Source organism: Apteryx mantelli, chromosome 1 (genome assembly GCF_036417845.1).
Source record: "Apteryx mantelli isolate bAptMan1 chromosome 1, bAptMan1.hap1, whole genome shotgun sequence".
NCBI classification, from domain to species: domain Eukaryota; kingdom Metazoa; phylum Chordata; class Aves; order Apterygiformes; family Apterygidae; genus Apteryx; species Apteryx mantelli.
Window position 1 is genome coordinate 31,628,021 of NC_089978.1, and position 13,850 is coordinate 31,641,870.

At 43.3% G+C, this 13,850-nt stretch overlaps 1 protein-coding gene across 1 annotated transcript in view; it reads right to left on the reverse strand.

Annotated features, from left to right (window-relative positions):
• The window catches only part of FAM124A (family with sequence similarity 124 member A), a 37,155-nt gene that overhangs the window by 4,784 nt on the left and 18,521 nt on the right, over positions 1-13,850 (reverse strand). The gene's annotated exons all lie outside the window — the stretch shown is intronic.

Below are 13,850 nucleotides of genomic sequence, written 5' to 3' on the forward strand. Positions count from 1 at the left end.
ACTCAGTCCAACCGGGCTTTGTTTTCCTCTCTCTCAACCTCACCTACAATAATCTAAAAACAAGGTGCAGAGATATAGCAACAAACAAAATAACCAGGAAGACAGAGTAGCTTTATCACGCATACCACAACAGTTATTGTTTCTACTGAGGCAGCCTCCAAAGACGCTACCCAATGTGAATTTCTGTGCTAGACAAGAACTGCCCAAACAGCTGATAGGTAGGAATGACAAAAACATTGATACAGAGTGGGGATGGAAGGGGCACTAATAATGTGCAGAATGATTGCGGTGGACAGTGTTCATCCCATCTTGTTTTAATTTGTGCCATCTGGCTTGGGGCATGGAAATTACACCACTGAACTCCACTCTACCACCTTGCCACTGGAGTCTTCCATCAAGTTAAGAGTGCTCTGTGTCCTGAAGGCAACTGTTTTAATAAGCAAGGCAAAGTTTGTAGGGAGAGGTAATATCTTTTATTAGACCAACTGATAGAGCTAGGGAAAAAAAACAGACAAGCCTTCAGGCACACAAGCCCTTCTTCAGGAAAAGATATTACCTCTCCATACAAATCCTGCACTGTTTATATCTTCAGACCATCATTTAGACCTACAACAATACTACTGCTTCAAGGATTTTATAAGATTAAGGAAGACTGGTAAAAGCAGGAAGCACAAAAAATTACACTCACTCAAGGGAAAAAAGAAATCTCTAGTTAGTACTGGGAATGTTCAAAGGGGCTCTATATATGCCCTGGCCCCTAAAAGCTACCTGACAGCTCAGCAGCAGAGCAATGGCTGGTTAGAGGGCAGGGGAGAAACTGTTATTACTGTTCTGCTGGAGTTGCATGCCAAAAAAGGTGCACATAAAAGATCCAAGACAGCTTAATACTGTACACCGTTCAGGTAGTCTGGATATTGTTGCTGAAATGGCTCCCTCTATTTGGTGTTCTGAAACTACTTGCATGTATGAGACCCAAGCCTGGGCACAAAGCCTAAACATGTGAAGAATCAGAAAGACTTCCCCAGCTTTTCATTGTGTAGACCACATTTAATAGAGGGATTGTCTCACTGACTGCTTCCCCTCCTGTTGGCAATCGTATGAACTTCTCCCTCCTCCCCTCTGGCATCAGAATAACATTCCTGTGATACTTCAGCAATTGCTTTAATGGAAAAGCAGTATTACACAAGCAGTGTATTTTAGTTGCCTTTAATGCAGAATAGCCACAAGACATGGAGAGAAGCTAAATGCAACTGTGTAGCTTTCCAAAGGTGACCAGTGAACATACCTCCAGTCTCAATTTAGGAGCTCCTGAAATACACAGTATGCAGAGGAAATAGCAAGAATGCATTTTGCCTCGAGTAGATTTGGAAAAAAACAAACAGATAATCAAAAATACAATTACAGCAAAGTTCCTGTATCTCCACATGAAATGGGTGATGCGGAGTGACTTTGTCACATGGTTAATGGAAAAAAAACAAAACTTGAAGCAAAAAAAATCTGTCAGTATATCATAGGAGGCGCTGCTGTAACACCTGTTACTAGTAGGTAATTTTTAGATATCCCCTGCAGATAGTCACAGTGTGGGAGAAAGACAAGGGGTGTGTGTGTGGGGGTAGATGTCTCATGGTCCTGTGCATGGGGCAGCAGGACAGGAAGGAAAACAAATTGTGGGGACAGCGATCTAATAAAACTAGAAAGAAAACAATCACCATAGCTACACAGTCATTCGTTTTCTAAGATTGGTATAGAAGATGTTCAGCTCTCTTCTCCCGCCATTTCTTTTGTCACACAAATGCTATCAAAGTCTGCAACAAGAGACAGGCTCGATATTTATGCATATAAATGACTGTAGCTTTGAAAGAAGCCTGGGCTCAACAATGCGAAGCAAAGAGCCATCGTTCCTGTGGGCTGCTTGTTTTGCATTGAAAAAAAACCCTGAGGATGGCTTTTCTGCCCTCCTGTTGCTCAGCATGGTGCATGGACACTGAATGGTCTAAGCATTTTTCAAAAGTGAAGCGAAGCCTTCGGGGGAGCCAGCGCCAGTATTAGTATTCTGCAGCTATCACTGACTGTGCCCATCAGCACCAGACACCAGAACAGTCAGCCCTGGAAGGCCACCAAAGCTCTGCACAAAACCATCGTTAGGAGCTAAGGTGATACACACAGTAGAGAAAAACACCCTTTTTTGAACTAGAAGTAACTATGCTGAAGGGAAAAAAGTGTAACAGATCAGTAGAGAAAGAGCTGCAGTACCTATTGTATGTTAGCAAAGATACTCTTACTGTAAATGGGTGCCAATTCTACACCTCTCATTATGTGGCTTCTGTGCTTATAAAAAGGCAGCCTTTTCATTTAGAAAAGGAAAACAGAAATACAAGAAAAGCAGAAATACGAGACAAGAAGCTGAGAGAAACTTCCCCTGAGCTGATGAAAAGCTGCAAATTGTTTCTATTTTACTAACAAGTCTTTTTGCTTCAGCTCACAGGGGAGGGGGGAAATGGCACCCTTTCTCATGACAGAGTTCAATCTGCCCTCTGGCAAATTGTCACGGAAGCAAATGAAAGCTCTGCATATGTATTAGCCTTCCTGTGTTACTAGTTAATCCCACAGAAAATATCAAAATGCTGAGGCATCTATTTGAAAATAAGCTCTACAGTTCTTACAGCTATTACAATTTTTTTTTCCTATGACAGAAGGGAATTAGTTCTTTCTGGGTTGGCAAAGCACTAACATTGCTAAGAGGTAAATACCATGAAGATTGAGAGCATTTTATAATTATAAACTTTTTACTCATCTATTAGCTAGTGTTAGCAACCCTGAGAGGCTAAAGCACAGACCTGATGGCAAACAAGACAGCCCAAATGCTGAGGGGCTGTTGCACTTCACGTCCTAAAGCTGGGAGCTGAAAGTGACCTGCCTATTTATGATTAAGTCTTGGATGGGTCTTTATGTGTTATTTTGTTGCTGATGCAATATTTAACTACACACTTTTTTGACTTCCTGAGCCGAGAAAAGGAAAGTTCTGCAAAGCAGAACTGTTATTTTGCCCTCCGTTCTTCCTCCTCCGCTTTCCCTGCCCAGGTATCAGGATTTATTTGTCAGAAAGATATTCTGACAGAAAGCAGCAGGTGCTGTCAAATCAGCCTGTGCTAGCTGCCTCTTTTGTATACTACTTCAGCGCAATTCTAGTTGCCTTGTCTTGGGGATGGACATGACAGGGACCAGTCTGTCTAGACTAGTTGTCTTCATTCCCTGCTCAGTACCTGGAGAGAGGCTGCTGCCTTTGAAAAAACCCACAGAGGCTGATCCTGCCTGCCTAATTTCTTTCTTCTCCCCTCACTCTCTGTCGAGAAGAGACATGCCTCCACAGGATGAACCCCTCTGCATCCAGAGACCACCCAGTCCACCCCTGACAAGAGGTGCCTAGTGGAATGGCTGTGGCAGCAGTGGGATTTAGTGACACCAACATCCATGCACAAAGTGGGAAGCAATGAGTTAAGTGCTCTGCTTCCTTTGGAGGGGGGGTATGCTGTAAAGCTCAGCCTCTCTGGTATCTGGGTAACACCACTCTTGTTGAAGCTGGCCAGGAATGCAGGATTCCTCCTGCCGAAGCAAGCACAAGCAAGCATAACTTTAAGCCAGTAGTCCTAGGAGCTAGGCTCAGCTGGAAGTAGGCAAGACTGAAATTGCAGCCCCTTCTCCATGGAATATATATGTATTTTATACATTAGACCATACCAGAGGCAAAATGTCCCCAGAAGAAAGGAGTAGAGGTTTCCCCACCACCAGATTAGAGAAGTGTCTCTCTTGCATCTGCCTTTTGGCCCCTGGACTCTGTGTACCTGGCTCTAGGAGGTGGAGAATGGTCACCCCAGTTATCAGGCTGTGGCCTGGCAGTCTGGTCCCTTTTTTACAATGTGGGAGGCACAGATACACGTTCCCTGAAGCTGTCATCCATGAACAGCCCACGGCTCTTCCTTTCTTGGGGGAGTGCTATAACCACTCCTCTATTTCAGAAAACCTCACCCCCATTGGAAGTCTTAATGACATCCCATTTTCCAGGCTTCTCCAGTGGACTTAGCCAGGACTGGTTGTCTACCTAAATTCAGACCATGGCAGAGCTTAGGGAGGAGATAACCACTTGTCTCTCTAAAACATCTCTCCTAAGCTTGTGTTGGTGAATCAGGATATAGACCCAAAGATCCTTCAGACTCACCAGGGAGATACTTAATGAACTGAATAACCTACAGGGTTAGGCAAACCTGGAAAGTATGTGAGTTCGGATGTAGTCTGAAGCAAAGAGATTTTAGACAGACTGGATCCCAGCCCCAGTTTCTGCATGGGAAAATGCATTTGCAAACTGTTAGATAATTTCAAATTTCCAGGCACCTACATTTTCAATTTTCTATCAAGGAAACTGAGAAAAAATATTCAACCTACAAATATTTGACATAAATCATTGTTTGAGCTGACCCGCAACATTGCATTGTGAACACTAGAACACTAACTTGCAGTTTCCCGTTGTGGCATACTGTTTGATGGGAACCAAAGTCTGAACTTCTCTGCTCCCCTACACATTAGATTCCCTTATTGCTACATGAGGCAGTAAGATTTCAGATTTCATTCTGACCAAATTGTGCGATACTCTATAAGGGATGTAAACCGGGAAGGGAGAAAGGATCAGAACGAGCACACCAAGTTCCTGAATTACAGCTCCCAACAGGCAGTACATTGTTATCGAGAAATAATAAAATAATTCAAAACAAATCATTACAGATCATTATAAGATATTTTGTTTATTGTTAACAAATGAAAATATTTCAACTGTGGGAATGCAGAAGAATTTTAATTGTATAAATAATGTCAGAACAAAACATTATAGTATTTCCTAATTGAGACTTCTCAAGATTTCTGTTGCATAGGGAATTTCAATATTTCCCTATTTTAATCCCATTCCAAAACACAAACAAATGCTGAAATGCTTGCATTTCTACTTGAACAGGACCTTCACATTTTACGTGACTCTAATGCAAGACTGACCCTTTTTGGTGTGGTAACTGAAAGGCTCATAGGCAGGCACAAAAAGAGAGGCTATTTTCATAAACAAGCAACATCATTTTATAGGCAGTTGTGATAGAAGTGGTTACTGACCACCTCTGGCAGCAGAACCCACTGGCAGGTCATGCTTTGATGAATTATGCAGCATCAATAATCTTTTGAACAAGCAGGATGTGACAGATTCACCAGAGACTCCATTCTCTTTCCCCTGAGTTTAACAGCATCTGATAAATGCAGGACTGCAGGATAATGTGTTTTGCAGCATGCCGTGCTTTGTGCACCACCTCAAACTCATGAAGGATATTCAGAAGCAAGGAGGAAGGGGATGTTCTGCATGGCACAGCTGCAAAAAAAGAAACCACTTTCATGCTCCCATCAGAGCAGCATTTTCCTGGGGAGCTGCAGCTGGGCGTTCTGTTGGAGATAACGGTGCCATGGTGCTCCCTCCTCCATCCTTACTAAGGTAGAATAGACAATGTGTAGCAGACCAGCATACCGACATGTAATGCAACATGTTCAGTCTGCTTCTCCAGAGAGGCACATGAAACAGGTGCTCTGTGTTGTTATCCAGTCACTCCTGAACCCCAAAAAACCATAATGAGCAGGAATAACGCTGGAAAAATGAAGCTCATTATCTGCCCACTGGAGATAAAAAGCTTTCTCTGAAACATTAAAATGAACAGTCTTTCAAGGAGATGTCATTACCCTTAGTGTACAGCATGCAAGCAACCCTGCAGCAGTGAATCTTACCAAAAAGTGATACTTAATGCCCACACAGGCACTGCATGATCCACTAAAGGCAATGGCAGTTGTTATCACCTGATACCTTTGCTGTTAGAGGGTTTAGCAATTGCAGCTTTCCTTGGTTGCATGAAGTCTCTGCTGAAACTCTCCACAGTGCTACAGCTCTCGGGGAATTCCAGTCCCTCACCTGCTCCATTGCTCTGACTTACCAAAGGGTAAAACTTCATGATCAACTTAAGCTGCTGCTGAAAGGAGCCATCTCTCTCTCATCCCTCACCTCTCCATGCACTCCTGCCTACTCCTTCATGTTGGCCTAAGTACTCATGCAGCTATGCAGCTCAAGCTGATCCTGAAACTGCATCATGACACTCAGTCGCCTGTTTGCAGACATGCCCAGTCAACAGCGCCCAGACCACCGTCTCACCCTGTCTTCAGAATCATACTACTCCCTTCGTACCCATAGGAAACACAAACATTGTGGCCCAAAGTCATCCAGTGGAAAATTAGGCACCTAAGAGATGTCCTCCATTCAGAGGCTGTCTGTCTGGCGCTCCTTTTGTAGTCAATGGTGAGAGACAATCAAATCTGTGATGGGGCCCATCACTTTCCATTGCCTACAGTGGGAGTCAAGGGTGATTACACTGCCATCTTGGGCACCTCAGCCACGCAACTAAAATTAGAAGGAATAGTTGTGGGCCAGCATGCTTATCTTTAAGATCATTCTCATTCTGCTAACTTATCTTGCTGTACCACTTTGTCAACAAATGAGACATGCTTCCATAATGACCATTATGAAAGAAATGCTCTTGAATTATGTGACTGCCATGTCTTCCATTACATCCTTGAAACAAACTTCTTTGATTCTTTTACAGTCAAGCTGCTAACTGATCACAGCAACTCAAGCAGTCAGGGGCTGCTTAGATCATGAATAAACCCTCAGTCCCTGTTCCCTCTTTCCCCCATCTCCTTACTTACAGCACTTCAGCTTTCTCACATATCCCCTAAACCACCTAGCAGACAAGAAGCAGTTTACACTTGGTATAAACATATGTATGTGTTGCCTGTGTGTTGATTGCCCAGCTGTATGCTGGAAGAACAGGTAACTTGCGCTCATATCACAGTCTTCTTTCTCCACAGAGACAAAAATTTGTCCCTCTGTCTTTCATCCAGTGGCTGATTTTGGTGAAACCTGTGGGAACTTAACATCTCTGAGATCTTCATTTCTCTATCAAAGTTCCCTGAACACGAGCAAAGGGCTGAAAAATGTGAAGACAGCTGGCATAATCATATCATGTGTCCCTTCAAAAACAGGCTAAAAAGGAGACTCGAGTGCCACATTGTGTTTCTAGCTGTGCTTTGTAATCCTGTGTCCGTGACACTGCTGCCTTCTCTTTGCAACACCCATGTGCTCTATTTGGGCTTTACGCAGCCTGTAGGCATGTCAAAGCAGAGGTTGTGCTTTACTGTATACTAAGCACCTAGCACAAAAGGTCTCCAACCCCCCAAAGAAGGTATATGGGATCTTCACACAAACAGTAGGAATCCACAGCAGGTGCTTTCACACCATGGTTACAAGCAAGCAAGCAAACTGTTTGGCAATCCTTCATAAATGCCTCCAAGGATAAGGATTTTTCACCAACATTGTGGTCTTCTCCATAAGCTCTTTGCTCTTCATACTGCATGGTGTTTGTGCAACCTGGCATTCTCCTCCCCCCAAATATGCTGCTGATGCTATACCCTATATTGATAACTGCAATGTTACAAATAGCCAGAGTTTCAATTTTTTAAAAATTTCCTTATTATTTACTCTCTGGAGAGCCTTATGAAAGAGCCTATAAGAAAGCCTATATATGAGCCTGTAAGAGAGTCTTATTTTAGTGCTCTTATCAACTACAACTTTACCTACAAACTTGCTGGAAAGCAAGAATGGCACACAGCTTCAGGGATGAAGATTTAAGAAAATTCACCATTATGGTAAGACTACTGATAAAACGGCAGAAATAGGCAACATTTAGCTCTGTTTGCTTGTGCTTCCATCTATCATGATGGTGCCAGGGGCTTTTAATTGATTTTTTTAGAGCACATTTAGAGTCCAACCTCTGGTACTCACCCTAAACTTCTACCTGTTGCTCATACATGGAGCAAGGTGGCATTTTGCGTTTCTGGACACACTCATGTACACTACACAATGAATCCAAATCTGGCACAGGACCCTCATTCTGATCAGAGATACCAGCTTTTCAACCTCATTTACATCAAATTCATGCTCATCCTTTACTCCATAGCTCACTTCCTAACTTGCTATACATACTCACAATGAACAAAAAACATTTAAGAGCTTGCAGGCAACAGGCACCATTTAAGAGAAAAATACCTTGAAGGGATGCGTTTGAGATCCTGAGTTTCTACAAATGTTACTTGTTTTTAGCTCAGCACATGCAAAGCAGTGTGGAGCAACTGTTCACCAAAAAGCTGTGTAAGCTAGAATGGAGAAGTTTAGCATAAAGTATTGTTATAGGAATTTTGAGCCATTTCCCCCTGAGGCCAATGGTTGGAATTTCCCCTCTTCCCTCCCACATAAAGTTTACCGCAATTTGCGAGCTGTCTTGGAGTCTCAGTCCAGTTTGCATTGCACATGTGTCCATACCACAAAACAGATTCACATGATTTGGCATCTTCAGTAGCTCTCTTCACTCAAAAGCCAAAAATCTACCTTGATTTCCCCATCTAGGGACTCAAATGGTTCCATCACACAGAGGAGAGTTCTCATAGGAGACCTGAAGTCCATGGGAGAAACAATAAGGAGATTTTTTTTTCTATTTCCCTGAAAAGTATTCCTGATCTGTGGACAGGACAGTTGTCAATTATATTTCTGTATCTTTCAGAAACATGCAAGAAAAAAGAGCAATCAGAAAATCCTGCACGGGGAACTCTCAATCATAACGGTGAGCTGCTGTTCACAAGATTTGTCCCAGTGAGATCAATGACACTACTGGCGCAAATTCCAAACGGGCCTTAGCCTTCCTCGTCGCATCCCTGCATACTCTGAAGGAGTGTTCAAGAGAGTTGGTTAATATTCAAACATCACTTCCTCCAGGCTCAAGAGCGGTGCATCCCTATGAGTAGGAAGTCAAGCAAAGGAGGCAGGAGACCTGCATGGATGAGCAAGGAGCTCCTGGCAAAACTCAACCAGAAGAAGGAAGTATACAGAAAGTGGAAAGGGGGACAGGCCACTTGGGAGGAATATAGGAATGTTGTCAGAGTATGCAGGGATGCGACGAGGAAGGCTAAGGCCCGTTTGGAATTAAATCTGGCTAGAGATGTCAAGGACAACAAGAAGGGCTTCTTCAAATACATCAGCAGCAAGAGGAAGACTAGGGAAAATGTGGGCCCTTTGCTGAATGGAGTGGGTGCCCTGGTGACGAAGGATGCAGAGAAGGCAGAGTTACTGAATGCCTTCTTTGCTTCAGTCTTTACTGGTCAGGCCAGCCCTCAGGAGCCCCAGACCCTGGAGGCAAGAGAGAAAGTCTGGAGAGAGGAAGACTTTCCCTTGGTGGAGGAGGAGTGGGTTAGAGATCATTTAAGCAAACTTGACACCCACAAATCCATGGGCCCTGATGGGATGCACCCACGAGTGCTGAGGGAGCTGGCGGATGTTATTGCTAAGCCACTCTCCATCATCTTTGAAAGGTCATGGAGAACAGGAGAGGTGCCCGAGGACTGGAAGAAAGCCAATGTCACCCCAGTCTTCAAAAAGGGCAAGAAGGAGGACCCAGGGAACTACAGGCCAGTCAGCCTCACCTCCATCCCTGGAAAGGTGATGGAGCAGCTCATCCTGGAAGCCATCTCCACGCATGTGGAGGAAAAGAAGGTGATCAGGAGTAGTCAGCATGGCTTCACCAAGGGGAAATCATGCCTAACCAATCTGATAGCCTTCTATGATGGAATGACTGGCTGGGTAGATGAGGGGAGAGCAGTGGATGTTGTCTACCTAGACTTCAGCAAGGCTTTTGACACTGTCTCCCATAGCATCCTCATAGACAAGCTCAGGAAGTGTGGGTTAGATGAGTGGACAGTGAGGTGGATTGAGACCTGGCTGAATGGCAGAGCTCAGAGAGTTGTGATCAGTGGTACAGAGTCTAGTTGGAGGCCTGTAGCTAGCGGTGTCCCCCAGGGGTCAGTACTGGGTCCAGTCTTGTTCAACTTCTTCATCAATGACCTGGATGAAGGCACAGAGTGCACACTCAGCAAGTTTGCTGATGATACAAAACTGGGAGGAGTGGCCGATACGCCAGAGGGCTGTGCTGCCATTCAAAGAGACTTGGACAGGCTGGAGAGGTGGGCAGAGAGGAACCTCATGAAATTCAACAAAGGGAAGTGCAGGGTCCTGCACCTGGGGAGGAATAACCCCATGCAGCAGTACAGGTTGGGGGTTGACCTGCTGGAAAGCAGCTCTGCTGAGAAGGACCTGGGAGTGCTGGTGGACACCAAGTTAAGCATGAGGCAGCAATGTGCCCTTGTGGCCAAGAAGGCCAATGGTATCCTGGGGTGCATCAGGAAGAGTGTTGCCAGCAGGTGGAGGGAGGTGATTCTCCCCCTCTCCTCAGCCCTGGTGAGGCCACATCTGGAGTACTGCGTCCAGTTCTGGGCTCCCCAGTACAAGAGGGATGTGGCACTACTGGAACAAGTCCAGCAAAGGGCTACAAAGATGATTAGGGGACTGGAGCATCTCTCTTATGAGGAAAGACTGAGAGAGCTGGGCCTGTTTAGCCTGGAGAAGAGAAGGCTGAGAGGGGATCTTATCAATGTGTACAAGTATCTGAAGGGAGGGTGTCGAGAGGATGGGGCCAGACTCTTTTCAGTGGTGCCGAGCGACAGGACGCGAGGCAATGGGCACAAACTGAAACACAGACACTTCCATCTTAACATGAGGAAAAACTTTTTCACTGTGAGGGTGACAGAGCACTGGAACAGGTTGCCCCGAGAGGTGGTGGAGTCTCCTTCTCTGGAGATATTCAAAAGCCGCCTGGATGCAATCCTGTGCAATGTGCTCTAGGTGACCCTGGTGGAGCAGGGGGGTTGGACTAGATGATCTCCAGAGGTCCCTTCCAACCTCAGTGATTCTGTGATTCTGTGAAATGAGTCTGCATCATCTGGGTAAAGTACAGGGCTTTAAGTAGCCACCTATGCTGCTGCTGAACTCAATCCAGTAGAAAAATACAGGAAAGGAGCATTAATTAATCATGTTCAACTATTACACTAATTTTTTTTATGTCTATTTTATATTGTACGCAGAATTGAGCAAAGTTGCCTAACTTTTAGTGGAGGGGGGGAAAAAGATGACTTAAAATTGAAGCACAAGAGCTGTATTCCAAACAACTCCAGATTTCCATTTTAGAAGATTTAAGCTTTGTAAAGATATAAGTCTTTTCCAGTCATAAAATTTTTCTAAATAAAGACATGGATTGTTGTACTTGACAAAAACCCAGATACTGATCTTTGGTATTAATTTCAGATGTCTATACAGAGTAGCAAGGTGTAGTAATTTAATAAAATTCCCATTAATAATCCACCAATAAAATCAAAAGCTGAACAATGCATGTCAGCATTCAAACTTTGTCCAACAACACACTGCTCAAAGTCCTTTGATTGCAAGAACGGTATTTTCCTAAAATCGGAACTCTGCGTAAAGCCAAGATTCACAAAAATATGGTTTTTATAAAAGGGTAGAAAGAACATTGCCTCAAAAAAAAAAAAAAGGAAAAAAAAAGCTTGTATACTTGAGCAGCTGATGAATTTGGTCCAACAACGAGCTCCATACCTCACACAATGTACTCTAGTTAACTGAGAGTGTGATTTTATGATTGACTTAAGGCAATTTAAGACCTCACTGCTGGCACCCTCCCCCCCAGCTAAGCGTTTCTACTGCTTCCCATGTGTCAGCTCTACGTGCAAGTTGAAACAGCTTGCTGAGCAGACCGAAAAGACAAAGAGTAATCATGACTGCACCTTTTGGTTGCAGTCAGAGAACTAATCTGGCTAAAAATACTAATTTTCAGGCAGAGCACTTTTTTTAAATCAGTTTGTGCTTTTGCGCAAACCATCCAGGTATCACAAGGAGGAGACAGGGAAGCTGCCAGAGGGAAGGCAGGAGCCATTCCAAGGCATCTACACTCAAGCTGGACTAAGGAGAAAACGGAATCAAACGCTGGGACATGGTCAAGTATTAGCATGTTTGCTTCTCTCTAGGCAATCAACAATATTATTATCACAGCAGAGGAACCGTTTAGACACGACGACAGCAGAAAACTATTTTGGATCTCATAAGACTTCTGGCTGATAGTAGTGTGCCATTCAAAAGACCTACCCTGATGGAGAAAGGACGCAATAACAGGAAGCATGGTTTGTGGTCAGAGGTTTCATTCTGATCCCACATGGTGGCAGCCAGGAGTCACCTGGCAAACATTTTATGAATTTCTTAGAAATTACAGAAGTAAGATGTTTTCCCAAGCTGTTTATCAGCAAATACACCGTACCAACAAAAATGAGGCAGGCACTGGACATGCTCTAGAAGTAGCATGCACAAATTACCAAGTGGCCCAGTTCCCCATCACCCAATAATAGCTTCCATAAGATTTTATTTATTCATTTATTTAAAGGAGTTCAAATCAAAGAAATACACCACAAAAATGCACTGCAGTGCTAAAACGAGGAAACTAATTGCTGGCATTGTCAACACAGGATGTATTTAGTAAAAACTGTTTGAAGAGCTTCTGCCTTCACAAGTGTTTTGTCATTTGACTCCATGAATCAAACAGCCTTTCAATTGTTCTATCATAACTTGCGCCTCTGAGGCAGAAATTGCCATGGGACGGACTTTCTTTTTTTTTTTTTTTTTTGCTCCTCTCTTTGGGCAGATGTCTCAACAATTCTCAGATTTTCAGATCATTCTCATCACTGTTCCAGCTGAACTTGGCACATCAAAATCTTTCCTGTAAATCTTTGGGCAGGATGACAACCCACTAAATTCCTGCCTAGATCCTCATGTTTTTCTGTGACAGCAGCAGTAACACTTCCACAAAGGAAAATACAATCCACATCACCCACTAATCCAATTTAATTTTCTTTGAAATCTTTTCAGTAAATTTTTACTAGAATTGCATGGCACTCAATAGCTCAGTGTTTATCAAAGGTTTCCCGTACTTCTGAATCATGCTTGGTAATGAGAAAGATGAGCTCTTTTGCTTATCTAGTTTTCATTACGTGTGCTTAAAACAGGAGCTAGAAAAAAATTCAGGTTGTTACTCATACCTGAAGTTCTTTTCCATATAACTAGTCCAGTGTTTTTCCTGTCATATGGACACAGCAGATAAAGAACTGACCAGCCATGGTCAGAAAACTATATACAATTATCACGTAAGGAACAACGAATATGGAGTTTTGATAACTCTGGTCCAATAACTGTTTAGGGTACACTTACACCCTGTTGATACAGAAATCCCAAGAAAGCAATAAGCTAGTAGGAAGTAATTTAACCATGCAACACACAGTTCAATGTGTGCTAAATAATCCTTGTGAAACTCTTATTTTAACATAGAACAAGAGATGCTGGGTTACTCCAAGCTAAATGCATTTAAACAGGAACTTCAATCTTGACAAGGGGAAGGATACGCTTGTGATTAAGGCCACACACTTGACATGCAATAATTAAATCTAGATTTGATTTCAAGCACAGTCATAATTTGTTTGTATGTCATTATATGTGTCTGTGCATCAGCTCTTTTCTGTCTTCTCTTTATCTTCTTTTTCTGGCCACTGGCCATCTTTAATCATGTCTTTAAGGATATTTGTTTCCTCTCTAATCTTTACACTTCTGAATAACCACATAAAGTAAGACCATTCTCAACATGCTATCTCCCTACTATGGGAGAGTCCTAACCTCAGCTTCTAAAAAGACAGAAGTGCAAATAATTTAATCATGGTTTCCAGGCAATGGTACTCAGCAGTAGTGGTAACTCCATGGAGTATCTGACATAAGCAAGGCTCCA